Below are 17,147 nucleotides of genomic sequence, written 5' to 3'. Positions count from 1 at the left end.
TGCCACCCATTAATTCTACAAGGGAGTTTGCATAACCAGTTAAATACACTCAACATAGCACTTAACTATTGTGTTTAACAAATGCTACAGCTCAAGACACAAGTCTAGGAATTGCAGTCAAGAGCACTCAACATAATTGGCATTCTATGAATTAGTGTCAAATAGTAGAACCAACATATTGACCGGAAGCAACCGAGAAGCTAAGTAAAGTTCAGCCACAATTTCAGAATTTTCAACCAAACAAAGGAAAATGGCACAAGCAGACAACAGACAGTTAAGCAAGGTGGAACACTCTTAAATCTTTTTCTCAAAGTCGTCATGCATATTACTTCCTCACTGTGAGGGCTTGCCACAGCGAAACTCCTCCATAGTGAGTTCAATGTAATCATAGCGCTCGGTTTCATCAAAGCGTACGAATGCACATCCTTGTCCCACATTTCTTCTTTCGACAAAGTACATTGTAGCTTTCAGTTTAATCGATTTTGGAAGTTGCATATTTTTCAAGATGTCTTGAACTACCGGCACATTGCAGTTTGCTTCCTCTTCATACCGAATTTCCTTAAATTCCTGCGAAACGGTGGTCACGCGAGATATTTTCTTGATTGCAACATCTATTCTTTCCTTATCACTAGATAATATTGTTGATTTAGCACCTTTAGAGCCCTCACGATCATCGGGAGTGCCAAGACTTGAGGCGGGACACTTTCCAGATGCCGCTCCTGGTACCGGAGGTACGCAGTATACGTCATCTCCTTTCCAAGGGTACTGCTAGTAGCCAGGGCCAGCCGAAGTTGAGGCTGTAGCCTTTCCTTTGCTCTTTTGTGACATTCCAATAAGTGGTCGTCGGTGTTCACCATCGGGGACAGATTGCTTTGCAGACTGCGCGTAGCTGCCTGTTGCAGTTTTGCCCAATGTTGTTGGAGTATAAAGATCATATAGGAAGCAACTTCCAGGAGATTTGAAGTCTTTGTACTATTTGTTCACCTAGAAAATGAAAATAAAAAAGTTCGTTATCAACCAACAATTAAATTTATGAAAAGTAAGAGGAATGTACGTCTATGTAATATGATAGCAATTCTACGAAAATAATATGCTTATGTAAAATCAAGCCCAAGGATTCCAAGGCCGAAACTGGTTGGTGACAGCCACAAACAGTAAACTGACTGGCTGGATTATTAACTGCCATCATCTAAAAATTGCTCAAGTGTTTTTGGTAACAACTTCAGCTCAAGACTATTCAACAGATAAATTAGTATTGCAGCAAGTTCGGCATAAAAAAAAGATAACCAGCAGATATTTCAATAGTCGCTTACCGCTTCCATTTGGGTCCAGTACTCGTCGAAAGCCGTGAAACAGTTATTTTCTTCATCCCAACCAATCCCAATATCCGCTTTAGATGACAAACCACGAAGATTGGCAAATACGTTCCACTTCTTCTTGAACCTATACAATTTTGACTGGCACTGGCCCCCGGTGACTTGCATCTCAAAATGTTCCCTCAAATATGTGGCAAACATATTATAATTCTGGTTATTTGTTTTGTGATTGTCCCATTTTTTCGTTTGCTTCCACTCAACATACGTGGTGATGAAGTTGAAGTCCATGGTAGAAGTTCACTGCAATTTCTCGTTCATCTGCTACATATAAGAGCACAAATTTGGCCATTAAAAGTTACAATGGCAGGTAAATGTGACTAATTCTGCCCCAAAATTAGTAAATAGAATAGTTTTAAGGGCAAACGTGGTTTACTCCTTGATTGTAGTTCCCTATACATAGTTGATAGTTATTTGAACCGATGGATGAGTTGGAAGAGCAAAAGGATGTACAACTAGTAGGAGAGGCTTTAAATAGAAGAATTGTTTCAGTAATACACCATGAATGAATATATGACACTTATAAAGGTTAGAGGAACTTACAGAGGGAGTCAATTTTTCACTTAGCTGCGATCATGGGCTGCATGAGCAATGCATTGGTTTTATCGAACACATAACAATTCAAATTGCAATACCTATAAGGAAAACATGTGCAGCAGATGACAATTTTTTTTTAATCAACACTACTGAGCCTATTTTTGAACAAAGTCACACACCAAATATCCGTTCAAGCTTAAGAATGTATACAACATAGGAAATTTATTTTCAAATCAATTTTTTCATTTTTCGTTATGAGTGTAAGCACAAATGAATGAATAAATTTTAACAAATGCTAGAACAGTCTCATTTCTAAGCAATTAAATCTGTAACTTAGTGCCTCTTAAATTTCAATTAACTTAGCAATTTTAGCTTCAATGTACGGGAACAAATATCTGTGCTGGATTATATACCAAACCATTCCATCATGCTACATCTATATTTTCAGCCCTATAGATGTGATATATCAATCTTTCAAGTCTCTTAATTTCTGTTTTAAATCGGTCCCTGGTTGCACGCAAATAAGAATGACCCCTCAGACAGCCATGCCAATCACATCCATTTACAGGATAAATGTTACTACCATAGAATAGCATTCAATTTATAAACTCAATTAGACATCTAAGCAATCTTGAGCCGTTTGGAGATAAAAAATAGAGCAGTAGTATGCAACTTATAATCATCTTGCAGGAATAACTGTCGAAAAATGGAATATAATGTGCAATTCGTATAATTGACCAACTTAATACAACTACACTGCAACAAAAAATCCGCTGCTCTTTGGATCTAAATTCGGTTAATACATCATCAGAACAGCAACACATAACAACTCAAAACATGGAACCTTGAAAGGCATTAGTTGTTTCGAAGATTAACTTCCCAACAAGCTAAAAAAAGGTCACCTGCTGTGCAGGTATAGAAAGGGAAGGCTTGTTGACCCGCAAAGAAAATAAAAGTGAAAGATTCAGGAAATACCTTGGATTTAGCTGGAATTTGTCACCGACAAACTTTTTTTTACCTTCGCCGAATTAGCAAATTATCCGCCGATGAAGGCTCAAGAGAAGTTAACTCATCAGTGGTTTGCCTTGAATTCAAGTAATCAACTCTTCATCCTATACCATGCGCTTGCCGATAGCTTCGAAAGGTACTTGAGATGCAGATGTGTTAAATGGCTGTAATTATTCGGTGGAGAGAGACAATGAAATTTGATATCTAAATGTTGAGCAGGTCGGATGGTTGGAGCTAAAGAGTAAAGCGTCCTGCAGCTTTGTGGACTTGCACTGTTGCACAACGTGTATATAGAAAGGGACAAAAAAATGCGAAGTAATCTTGAACCGTTCATCCATTATGTACGTGGAGGTAAACTACTCAATAATGCTTACGTGGAAAGAGTTGGGTAAAAATCAGCTATAAATACATTTGTTGGAATATTTAACCTGTCCAAACATCCTAAGGCGCATTATCAGTAATAAATTCAGATTTTAGCAATCCAAACGCACTCAATGTTGTGTTTTGGCAAAAAATTCTACTATAGTGAGCACTGTGGACTTATCATTACTTTTAAAGACTCCAGCCCCGTTTTTGGACTACAAAAACATTGATTGAAAATTTTGGGGGGTTCAAATGGGACATATGATATTTAACCACAAAAAATTCCTATAACATGCAGTTTTCATTAGACGTGTAACTTGTTATTTAGATTCACTTGCAAATTATATGATCACGATTAACTAATTGGACAACTTCTAAGCCTAAGCTTAAATAGTCTTTTGATAGCATTAAACAAATATATAAGAGTAACTATAGGAAATAAATCACCAATTGGGTTGGAAAGAGCCAAAGTAGAAATATTGATCCAAAATTGAATGGTTTGTGGAGCAATAGTTACATATGTGAAAATGGGCTTGGAGTTCTTTGTCAAATATAATTTTAGTGACTTGAATTTGTAATGAATATAAAATTAATATTTTAAAAGTGAAGAACGAAAATAAATAATTGACGAGGCGTTGGGACATTTTGAAACATTTTCCGTGACAGAAAATATGCACACTTCAATTAAAGAAAGAGTGGTCTATTTGAGAGAAGTCACATTGGCCAGCAGCCAACTTCCAAAGAATTAAGTGGTGGCCTTCATACCCTTCATGGAAATTACTAACAAAATTAGTATTAGATGATTTTTCTTGTAAAATAACTCTAATTTGGATTAAAGATAACAAGTATTGCCCGTACCATGCCACGTGCAAACTGAATACTATTAAAATACTATCGAAAAACAACGTAAAAATTAAGTGGTATGCTTAACAAATTGTGTAGATTGCTTACACTTTTATCACTTGAGTCTTCTTCTTCTTTTTTTTTCCCTTGATTTTTAATGAACATCAATCAACAAGTTTTATTTGAAATATCCGTAGAGCACTACCATAGTCTTATTTTGTAAGGCATTCCATTCCACCTTTCCTTTCCATGAGGGAATTGGTGCTTTTTTTTTCACTTTCTTTTTAATGTTTTGGATACAAATGCATGATGGTCTTTTAGCATCTAGATGATCGCGTGGACAAGTTCCAGGTCTCAAGCTCCAACTCTCGCACTGCCTTAATAGTTGTAGCCAAATGCTACCAAGTGGGATACGGGGCAGGGACGGTCATCAGCATGGACGGTCATCAGCATACGGGGCAGGGATACGGGGCAGGGATACGGGGCAGGGACGGTCATCAGCATGACCGTCCCTGAACGGTCCCCTCACAAACACAACCGTGAGGACTAGAAATAACCACGTCAGGAAGGCTAAAAAATGATGGGTGCTCCAAAAAAAAATTGCACTAGTCCAAACGGTAATAGACGGAGCAAACGAAAGAGTTGAAATTTTGAAAGTTGAAAATTTGAAATAACTGCACAAAACAAAATTGACCGAAAAGGGTGCTCTCCGAGTCCCTAATAGCAGAAGCAAACGACTAAACCAAGGAAGCAAACGACTGGAGAGTGGTTGCAGGACTGAACTGTTTGCTAACAGAGAAAGCAAACAGTGAGGAAATTGAAGCAAACTTGGTTGAAAGTGAAGGTCGTGAAGCAATCTGAAGGGTGGAAAGCAAAGTATTATAAAGCAAACTGAAGCAAACTATTAGAAGCAAACAGGAAGCAAAGTGAAGGTAGAAGGAAACAGAGAAAATTCATCATCTGACGAACTTGGTTCAGTCATGCAACTTAATAGCAGAAGCAACTACACTCTCCGAGTTCGATGAAACTTAAAGCGTATTAGCATATTAAGGTAACGTGACTGAACTATCGTCTTCAAATGTGGCCAATCATTTGTCACCCAATGCACATCGGTTCAGGGTTTAGAGATGAAATTAGAGTCACTAAAAACATAATATTGGTTGTGAAGAATAGTCAATTTGTACCGTATATGTGTGCATGTGAGCATTCACCTTTTCAGTGATGGACTATAACGGGATAGTAGTTATCCGATAACCCAGGGTATGTATTGAAGTAAAGCATTGAGAGAAATTAGGGAAAGATGAGAGAAACAAAGTCACATTTAACAAGTGAATGAATGTACATCCTGTTGTAAATAAGTTACAGGTTATAGCCATCACATTACAATTGGTACGAATCATTGTGCATCCAGTAGTTGGTCCATGCTCATCATGTAATCTTAGTTTGCCCCTCTCCGGAGCATGCAATGTGTATAAAATGGAGGTGTAGAGTTGAATGAGGTGAAGTAGAAGAAAAGAGGCAAATAGATGTGAATAATAAATTGGTGTACTTGGTGTTGTAAATAAATTACATGATATAAGAAATATATTACAATGAATAGGAAATACTTGTTTGGCCCTCAAAATGTAGAAATAGTATAAAATGCAGAGTTGGCTTAGGCTTATGTTATTAACGAATGACATAAGGTCTATAGAGTTAAGGAACCTAGAACCTAAATATAATCACCAGAGTGGATGTACATACAGTTAAAAAAGACTTACATCGTGTGACCAACACATTACAGTCCGTATAATTTAATGTACATGGAGTTATATTTGTACATAGATAATGTCGTTGTCTTAGAGTCAAAGTAAAGTGATGTGAATCATTAATCATATTGATAAGCGTAATAATAGGATTTGGTGTACAAGTAATGTGTGATTCATAACACATTATGAATGTTAATATACATTTATGCTGTCGTTTATATACATTTATCGCTTCCCTATTGTCAGGCACATTCAATGTTTCACTCTGTTTAAACTTAGACCAGTGAATTACAATTATAATCATGCCCAGTGTTAGTAGTCATCAATTATTCTGTAATGGATTGTATAAAGTTGTTAAGAAATTTTAAAGTTGACTGAAAATTAGAGTAACATTTTTACAATACGATTAAACATGCTTATTTATGATTATGGTATTTTTCATAGAATACTTATGCATGCCAAGTGTTTGTAAATTTGACTTAGTAGACGAATTAAATGATTTGGAAAGTTTATCGGCATATAAAATAACAAGAAGAGTATGAAGGTAATCATTACTTGCTTTTTTCATTCTTGTTGTAGGATAGCAGTGATACCATACAATTTAGAATATATTACTGCCTGTGGATGGACGTTCACATCATAGTAAACTGACACATATAAAGATACAAGATAAGTAAAGTGAGTTATTGTAAATTACACGAATGAAATAAGGAGTACAACAAAATTCTACCAGAATTACAAGGTATTTGAGCAATTGTGGCTATTTATACTTTTTGATAGCATTTTTTTGGATAAATTACTGATAGTTGAGAAATACTTTCATGTATCTCTAAAGAAGGATTCTTCGAAAATTATGACTATACAGAAAGTGAGTTAAAAGTTACAATCTATTGATATGACTGTACATGTATAAATTTTGTTACTTGTAATTGCTTTTAAAGTATGGCATAACTTTTGATAACTTGTAGGATTTTGTCTAGATAAGGTGTGTGATATACACATTGTTTATCATAATTTATGGTATGTTATTCACAATGACATTATATCAAAAGTTTTTACTAGATGATTATTTATTCCAATCACCTATTAAATTGACCATTAGTACTTATGAGAATGAATTAAATATTTAGTAGATAGGTAGTTTACTTCAATAAGTAGCATGTATACATATAAATACTTAGTGAATGTACAATCTAGTTGAAATAATGTACACTTTGTTACTGACCAAGTACGATGCATAAAACTGTATATCATGTTAGGTGTTAATTACTCGACTATGTATATTTGTAAAAGGGAGATTAGATATAGCGCAACAAAAAGTAGTTACATGAGTTGGAATGTATTTTACAAACTTTGGTATAGTTGATATTAGCATTTTTTTGTAGAGTGTACACGTTGTTAGTAGGTATGGAGTAATGCTATATCTTATGTATGCTTCCATGACTATGAATTTACAGAAATTAGTCTATTGTTTGAATTTATAATTGATTGTTAGCCCATACACACTGTCACATATATACATATAATATAAGAATAAATTTACTATATAGTTGTTTATTGGTTCATAAAGTTCATATTGACGTATAAATTGAGATCTGATTAACTATACCCTGTATATAATTGTTAACACCTTATATCTTATTGATCTTATTTTGCGGTGTGTCATGGGCAAAGATAGTTTCTTTTGACAAATCAATGGATATCAATTAATGTTCGCACATGAGCATGGCTTTAACTTTTATTTGGATGTTTCTAACAGCACAATTAGTTATGATGATGTTACGTTGTGTGATGATTTTGTTACAGCCGACATCCCTCCTGATATACCCTTTTTGTTTGTCTTATACAATTATTTGGCCCATATACAACTCGTAGACGCATTCAATGAGACAGTCAGTGAATGACCCTCCTAACGCTGTTGTTCCCCGAAATCGAGAAAAGTCAAACGGTATGCATATATTTAGTAGATAAAATAAAGTCCTTTTTTTCATATCATAGAGCTACTTTTTCTTTAATAGTAATGGTGGGCACCCGAACGCTATCAAAGCATGCATATTTTGTAGTTAACATATAATGTTTTAATGACATATTATTTTTTATTATCCGAAGGTTCACCGATTGGCTAATCAGGGGTCTCATGGAAGTGTCCCTACAGAATGAATGCATTTCAAATTTTCTATATTTTTCAAGCATAACTCCGTCTGAAATATCTTAATGGTCTGAAATATCGTTTTTGTTATAATGTCTAGTCCAATTTAACTTTGTAACTGAGCAATATAGGCATTGCAATTTCAACACACTGTGATAAGGATGCATATCATGTATTTTCACCATCACCCCAGGTAACAAACTTTTATTATTACATCACATATTTATGTAGTCTTGTTAATTGGATACTTCGACAGCGTATATCATTAACCGTATGTTACATTATCTGTATTAGCTGATTTGCCATCGTTACGCATTTCAGGAAAGAAATAACACCCAAGAATTGCAACTAACTGTTGACGTCAACTCCCCTTAGTGTGCAGATTGATAAATGTTGTGCACCTACAATTTTTATGAATACAAACCAATTGGTTGTTCCAAACAATTGAGTTCCGAATATCCGTCCCCAAAGTTCACCGTATTTACTGATGTTCGTACTTGTCCAGAGATGATATTGCTCAGTTTCGATCGATTCCGTATTGTAAACTTGTTTTAATCTACAATCTCTCAATGAATTAGTGCTTACATCAGACATTAGGTGTCTAGCACCATATTTGCGGTGTCTAGCACCATATTTTTCAGACATTAGGTGTCTAGCACCAGATTTACGGTATTTTTGGATGAACATTTACTAAATGCAGTCATGTCGTCCCTACCAGGGAATGCCGCATATGTACGTTACAAGAAGTTAATAAACTGTTACAACATATTGATGTGTACAGGCACTTTCTCATATTCCTCTATGTTAAAATTTAGACAAATAGTTTACAATTGTATTAACGATGAGTATTACAGATAGTATTGCAGGCACTTCAATAGGTATTACTCCTTTAGTACGAAAATGAAGTTACAATTGGCGGCTCAGTTTGGTTCCACACGACCACATAATAAGTAATAGTTTCGCAGAAGAACATGGTATTTCGTTGGGACAACTAATTTGAAAATGGGGTAACTAATATTTAAAATGCAACAAATAGTCATAACAACATGTACAGATTGAGTTACAACCAGTTAAGTGTATGTTACAATTCATTACAACTAATGAATTTGCAATTGGTAGCTTTTCGTCTTCTCTAGCTAAAACTAGTGATATTACAACTAGTTAATATCCGATGAACCTTTCCTCTTTTCTTGTTTGTGCTATTACCCTTGGCACAAACAATAATTCCTTCCCCCGACACATTAAATTTCTTAGACACTTTATTAACTGTCTATTGAAAATATAGAGATGATCATTTCGAACTCCAAAACATTTGATGTAGCGAGGCCTTCTCGAACATCTCATTCAAATAGCTAGATCTTCCCGAATATCAAGCAAAGTTGAGGAAATTATTTGGCTCCCAAGAACTTCTTTTAAAACTGAATACTATATTGATAAGACTGTAATCCCTATTGTAGGGAGGTTGAAGATAACAAAAAATGAATCGAGTACATGAGCCCATTGCCACTTTAATATGAAGAAAAATTGAAAGTGTGAAGTTGAATAATAATGCGGGCAAAAATGAAAGGGGGACGAACAAACTGGAGTCTGTGTAAGGGATATACAACTGCAACATCAGTCTTTTATAGTCCGCAATACCCTCTAATATGGTAAAACATCAGACCCTAACGCATATGAGGCCAACTAGTATATCACGGGAGTGGAAGCTGTAGACTCACATGCAGCGCCTGAACCATGTCGAATAAGCTTCCTTACATACAAAGCGTGAAATTTATAGTACCGAGAGTCTTGCTACGTGTTATGAGTTGTTGCTAATCAGTTACAGACTTTAGCATAATTTTTGGCAGCTTTTATCCTGAAAGAACTTGTACACTAACATTGGGGGTTACGTGCATATAGAGTTACACATTATTGATGATAAGTTTCATCGTCTGCATACACAGTAATTCTCTAAATACACTGTTTGCACTTTACCTTCTTCTATTTGTTGGGTGGCCTAACATTTTGCATTGTAACACTCTATGCCCTTGATCAGTTTATGATCCAACCTTTCAACACTCTGTCTGGCCTTTGGAATGTCTTTTTCATCCACAGGCATGTAGTAATTTGCAGTGAGGGTTGTCTCAAACACTTAATTAATTTACATTATTGTAAATAAGAACGAACAAAGTTGTAAGTAAGAGACTAGATATGCACTTTGGTGTTGACTATCATAGTGAGTTATTGTAGTTCCACTATGAAATATGAAATTCGTGTATTAAGGTAACCATACAATCTCGGTTAGCTCAATAAACATAATAGTGGCAGGCTTGCTGATGTTAATAACACAGAACAATTGAGTAGCGCAAGTGAATTCAGATGTAAGTAACACACTTAATAGTTCCCAATAACTTGGGTCAAAAAAAAATTTGTGTGTCTTTATTCAACAGTACACGCAAAAGTCATAGATTGTGCGAATGAGCTTACATCTACGACTACCTACCAGCGAAGTCCGCTTCATATGTCTTCCAGCCTAGCTAACATGGGGTCAACGAAAAATTGCTATTATTAGCAGCAGCAGGGTGATCGAAACCAAAATCGTCAAGAAGGTTTTCATTTGTCGAATATCACTCCAGATACATTGCACACTCTTTCTTTTAACGTCGATTTTTCTTTATCCTTTTCCGTGCCATCTTGCCACTGCTCAAGCAAATTGTAAAGGTTATTTACTTTGTTCAACACATATCAGTTTGGCTAAGGTTTTATATACTCTTATCTATACAAATTAAAACAAAGTGAGACCAATTCAAGAACTTGTAATTGCAATGAATCAAACAATCACGTCTCACTATCTTGCCAATATACTGGTGCAACATAAAAGTATTGACAAACTTAAATATTCAAGGATTTTGATGGCACTTCAAGTTCGCTACTACCTAATTTTTCACTTTTTTCTTTTCTAGCTACTTTTTTAGTCAAACTTCTTAATCTCCTTCATGCCATTTGGACCAACTTTTTGATAAACAATTACATAAGATTTTCTCCCAATATTTTAAAATCAAGATAGTAGTTCTAAGAATGATATAACAGATTCAATTATGAGTAAGACATTTTGAATAACAAGTACATTCAACCTAACATATAGACATTAGAACCAAAACTCATGCCAATCAATTTTCATACTGTAGGCTTCAATTACTAGATTGTTACAGTTAGTTGGGTTTTCAACTTATGAACAAAAGTAAACAATTACTAATGTTTATTAATATCTGCATTAATTAGCTTACGAAAATATACATGATCTATGAGGTATAATCAATGAAGTATTAGTTACTTGACTGTGCATATTTATAAAAACATAGATTGGAAATAGCACAGCAAAAAATAGCTATGTGAGTTGGAAAGTATTCTAGAACTTTGGTATAGTTGATATTTGCATTTTTCTGTGGAGGTATAGCTATGTGGTTGTTTTCATGTTGATAAGGTTTTCTCCTGACATTTCCAAATCAAGATAAAGTAATGATATAATAGATTCAATTATCCACAAGACATTTTGAACAACAAGCATATTCAGCCTAACATATAGGCATTAGAACCAAGATTCATGCCAATCAACTTTCATACTGTAAGCTTCAATTACTGATCTGCTACAATTAATTGGGGTTTCAATTTATCAACAAGAGTAAACTTCTGTCTGCATTTCTTTCCTCACAAGGGTTCCATTATCAATTTCTAGGACTTGATTTAATATCATTATGCTAGTTGATTGTGCATTTACAACCATGTCAAAGCATTTTTTCATTGTGATTGTTCTATCACAGAATGTAATAGTTATCTAACAAGATGTATATGCACACTAATTAAGATAACTGGTAACCATTTTTTCATACTAAGAAAGGCAATCTGAACAAGATGTCTTACCTTCAATTTTTTTCCCTAACTTTCTTCCCACTGCATGTTGCGCGTAATTATCATCAATCTCACGTATTAAGTTCTATAGATGTTGCGGAGACAAACACTAGCCATTTACGTATTAAGTGATTTAGATGGAACCTCAGGTTGTCTGCCATCAAGCTTTCCTGTTGCTTCATCTCTGCCACCTTTCTTACCTGAAGTTCTCAATCTTTTTCCTGCCATTTAAACTGGAGTTTTACACAGACAATTGCATTTCAGTTCCATTATGCTTTCCCCGCTTATTCTTAATGCATTATAAAGTACTAACATATATAATATATCACTTTCAAATCTTAGTAACAATAGTTATGAAAACTTGTAACCTATTTTTCACATTCTGTTTGCCAAAATTAACGGTAGGTTAATTATTCTGTTTGGTCAATTCCATTTACAATCTACTCTCACTCATTTATCAAGTTTGATGGGATTGACTTCTTCTTCTATTTCTTGTCCTACGCTACAAATATGAGTTAATGTAATAACCCGGAGGTACCAATTTCATAGTTACGTTGATGAAATTTTACAGAGCAGTTCTTACACTGTAATTGCTAATTCATTGCGTGTTACAGTTATCCAACTTCATGTCCAAGCACACTACCAAAGTAAAACTTATAATCTTTTTTCCACATTGAGTATGCCAAACTAAAAACTATATTATTTATTATGCCTACCTTGTTCAAATTGTCATCTACTGCCCTAATTATCAAGTTTCAAACAATCAATTTCTTTTTCTATTTATCCTATGATTATGCAAATACGAGTTAACTAACAAACAATAGGTAGCAATTTCACAGTATATTCACGCAATATTACATATCAGTTTTGCTACTGTAACTTCTAACTCACTGCATGCAACAGTTATTCAACATGATGTCCAACCTCACTAGCTAAAAAACCTTGTAATCTTTTTCTCTGCAATGCGTCTACCAATCTAAGTATTATGTTATTTTACTCCGCATAACAATTTTACTCCGCGTCATTATATATTTATATGAAATGTCTCTTATACAACATGCTGTAAGAGGCATTCTTAAGGGAACTATCTTTGTAACACTTTTTTTTTGTTTTGTATGTCGCCATGAATAGTATGTACAAACCACACATAACATATAATCTGCACACATGCACTGCTAACCAACAAAATCTATAAGAAATTCATAAAAACAACCAGTACCCCTGTTATATAATGACTACACTATTGCTACTAATGTGAGAGTTATGATCCCTATTTATCCCTTCCTAACAACTCCCTCTACTAATTGGTTTGGAAGTTCTCCTTTTCTTTTTGACAAACACTTGGTGTTCAAAATTTCTCTCTACTTTACTCTCCCATATGGCCCATGAACAGATCTAATTTCTAACATCTATATATTTTCGACAACCATGATATAAAATCATGTGATGCTATTCACCAAACAATAGAAATTATGTCATTAGTTTGCAATATTGTTACCTGTAGGGTTTATGTAAATGCGATTGGGTGTCACTGTTTTGGACTCCATCATCTTTAGCTTCATTGTTCAGTCCTAACCTTCCCCGACCCTTTATAGATATTAGGCCTCCAAGACTTTCTCCTTCAATAGGTAGTTCTTCCTTTTTCTAAGTGTATTTTGACTGCTCTTCTTCTGCCCCTTGTCTGCAACTTTCCTATTCATTGATTGTATTTTGCCTTAGTTCTAAAATTGTAGATGAATATTGACAACTTTTTGGAGGGAGACTAAATAAAATTTTTCGTACCAAGAATTGAAATGAAGTCATAGCGAGTCAATTAGGCGGGATTTTGTGGAAGGGAGTTTCAATGGTTGGTAACGGAGGCGTTAAGCTCAGACAGTTTTTAAAATTTTTTTTCCTTGCTCATTAATCAAAATGACTCTGTTTTGAGCTTTGTCAACGTGGATTAATGATGGCCACTTCTTCAGTTTTGTGAGGGGACCGTTCAGGGACGGTCATGCTGATGATCGTCCCTGCCCCGTATCCCTACCAAGTGGGGCATTGTGGCTGAGTGATGGATGGAGGGCTTACCGAGAGAGGGCTTGGGTTTTTGTATGTGCAACTGTGGGAGACTTCAAAAGAGTTATATGGTAATATCAACAACTAACACCGATCAAGGGTTGGCAACACAATCGGCTGTACAAATACAAAGCTAAGAAGGCAGCACGCACTTCAGACTCCTCCATACATTTTGCAAACAATTCAAAATTTTGCTCGCTTTTGGGCATTAACCATGGAATTAAGTTTTAGCTGGATAGGAGAGCCATTTTTTGATCCCACTGGCTGTATATAGCTAGAAACGGATAACAGAGTATATAAAGCCTTTCGTCAACTTCCAAAACTTGTAATGAAGCTCTTGCTACAGGCAAGTTGAATTTTTGTCCCCTTATCTTTTAGCCATCCACTACCTGCAGGTTCAGAAAGCACCAAGCCGCTAGTTACTTTGAGGTCTCATCGAAACAGGTAATTGTCCAATCACTAATCATTAAGTACATTTTGTAAGAAGTTTAGAATAGAATCACCTCTGGGTTGCGGGAATCAAAGTAATCAGTTGCTTTGGCAAGAACTTCTTGGAACAAATTATCTATTTCTTCCTCAGGAACATTCAGTATTTTCTGTAAAATCAAAAGTAACAGAGCCACAATCAGTAGAAATATGATCAAGTTGGTAAATTCCTAAAATTTTGAAACTCGAAGCCCCATTTGTTACCAATGCAGTGACGTTTAACAAACTTGACGTATAGCATCTCAATAGAGGAAATCAACAGAATTTGAAGTGGTAACATGTTTTCCTTACCCTGATATGGAAAAAGTCCTGCTTTTGCAACCCATGCATTAGTAAAACAAACTCCTCATTTGTGGATAACGTCAATGGAAGCTTTTCTTCAAAATAGAGTTTAGCGATGGCTGGTATTATGTGTAGGACCAGCTGCAATAGGGCAATGAATTCAGAGTTAATTCTCTATTATACACAGTAGCCAAATCGAGAGTCGCAACGTTTAATTGTACAGCTGTTGCTAAAAATTTGCAAAAGAACTGTTTGATCCCTTCAGGTCTACAGCTCGAGATTAGACGGGGGGGAGGACAGAGGGGAGGGGATCATTGTTTATGATCATATCGAGACTAGAGAGGGTCCATATCAAAACAAGATATAGGTGACTTCTTCCAGTGCAGTACTTAGTCAAACTTAACATGGAAGCCACGAAGATAGCTGACTTCAAAGAAGAGATACAGTTACGTGAAAGTGAGGTGCGATAAAATAAGGAGGGGGATTGGGAAAAGCCAGATGCTTCTTCTTTCTAGCAATTATGTTGGCTTCCTACTTCTTGCAGGTTTACCTAATTATAGTGCAACTCACCTCTCGATTGAAGGGATTTTTGATATAACTGTTAATCATCTTGTCGTCTAACTCACTCCAAGGTTTTCTTGTTACCAAATGCACATCTTCATGATCAAACTTCAACTTTATGACCCTGGAAATCCCAAAAGTGAGAAAAGCAAAAGAGAGCAATATAACTGGGGAACTTCAAATTGCATAAAAAATCAAGTTTTAGTACTTGCCTCAGTGCAAAAACGTGATCTAGGATGCGCATGGGTGAAAAGGACAAGCAATTGATAAAAATACTGCGTGAATCTGTTAAAGGGACTCAATTAAGTTCAAGCATCTTAGAGCCAGCTGTAAAAGGGCAAAAGAGAAGTAAAACAGCTTACATCGGAAGAGGTCATTGGGAGTGCAGTCTTTGTTATGGTTGCTTATTTGCAAATCAAAGTCACGAAGAAATCTAAGCATCACACAACGAACCTGAGACTCATCCTTGACTCGAGAATTGAAGACAAAGTGAATAGGTGTTTAGAGAAGATGCACAACAATTTGCTCAAGATTGTAGTTATAATGATGTAGACAGAACCAATAACTCTCACAAGAAATGTAGGAACAGCATTTAGTACCTTTATTTTGCCCACAAACAGCAAAGAGAAGTCCCTTCCAACCCAGCAGCTTAATTCGTTAGAATTAGGTTCAGTGATGATACCAAGATAATGCATCACTTTCCACCTTTTGCTCTGAAGTTGTGTCAAAATCTGCTTTCCAGTTTGCAAAACCTGTGAATAAAGTGACAACAAGGATTTCAAAGATTCCGCAGATATGTGAAAGGAGGAAAGATTAAGAATGCTATAATATCTAGAACCAGACCACTTCAGCAGCATCTTGAACCATTTCTCCATTGTAGTATCTGTATATAACATCATATGAGCTGGTATCAATAATTCTCTTTTGATCAAAATAATGAGAATACATTTCTGCATAGATGGAACCAATAATAATAAATTTTATGCAGTAGTTTGAACATCTACAGAATTTGATTTTAGGAAATTGATGTGAAGAATACTGATAATCAGTTGTGAGCATATAGATTTTGAATCTTCTTGGTTTCAAGAATGCATTTGCAGTAAGTAGGACAACAAAATAATCAGAGAATAGCTTAGGAACCTAATCACTTCACCTGTTGACTCTCAATAGCTATTCTTCTTTGCCATCTAAATGAGTTAGTAAATAACCTTGAAAGGTTTACGAATCATAAGGTTTACCAATCATTCTGCTTAAACAATCCATACAATTTTTACTAAACTATAATATGTTTCCTGATAAAATATGTCCACCATTGTGACAGGACCAGAGGTCTTATATGCACCGTTATGATAACTAAACCATGCAGAAGGATGGAGAATGAAGGTTAAATGTGGATTGTATTTCTTACTTGGACCATTAAGTTCAAAGCTTCTAGGAGTTAATTAGTTGAAATAAAAGAAACTAAAATTCATTAGAACCACAGGGTTCAAGATTGAACTTCTGAGGCATTTGGTTGCTTTCCAACGCAACAACCACATACTTAATGAGTTTGGGAAAAAAGATGAGAAACAATGTAAATGCTGGACATAATTTAGTGCCAGCCCATAAAAAGTCAAAGTTGCATACCTTGTTAACAGGCTTAGAGCAACAGATTCATATGCCCCCTGAAGTGATGGATTCTAGTTTAAACATTTACAGCAACTCAATTCTTACTCATGCCTTAGAGTATAAGGCTTCAAATTGATACTGTAGTGAACAAGGATTACCTCCATCAAAGTGCAGATGTGCACAATCCTTGCACCAACCAGTGGAGGTAACCGTTGAAACATCAGGTAGTAATCATTTATTTTCTCA

General features: G+C 35.3%; 2 long non-coding RNA genes across 3 annotated transcripts; both read right to left on the bottom strand.

The window, feature by feature from the left end:
- On the bottom strand, positions 1-3,203 carry LOC140036882 (uncharacterized). 2 transcript variants are annotated; one of them, XR_011840439.1, is made up of 3 exons: positions 2,886-3,203; positions 1,314-2,008; positions 1-984 (listed from the first exon to the last, which is right to left on the bottom strand). It is a non-coding gene; the product is annotated as an uncharacterized lncRNA (long non-coding RNA). The 2 variants fall into 2 exon arrangements; XR_011840438.1 differs by having other exon boundaries at positions 1,314-3,203.
- A 10,869-nt stretch (positions 3,204-14,072) lies between these two features.
- Positions 14,073-14,866, bottom strand: LOC140037225 (uncharacterized). Its single transcript, XR_011841151.1, has 3 exons — positions 14,742-14,866; positions 14,468-14,560; positions 14,073-14,353 (listed from the first exon to the last, which is right to left on the bottom strand). It is a non-coding gene; the product is annotated as an uncharacterized lncRNA (long non-coding RNA).
- Positions 14,867-17,147: the final 2,281 nt, after the last annotated feature.

Source organism: Coffea arabica, chromosome 2e (genome assembly GCF_036785885.1).
Source record: "Coffea arabica cultivar ET-39 chromosome 2e, Coffea Arabica ET-39 HiFi, whole genome shotgun sequence".
NCBI classification, from domain to species: Eukaryota; Viridiplantae; Streptophyta; class Magnoliopsida; order Gentianales; family Rubiaceae; genus Coffea; species Coffea arabica.
Note: the sequence above shows the minus strand (reverse complement) of the source record. Positions and strands in the feature narration are given on the sequence as shown.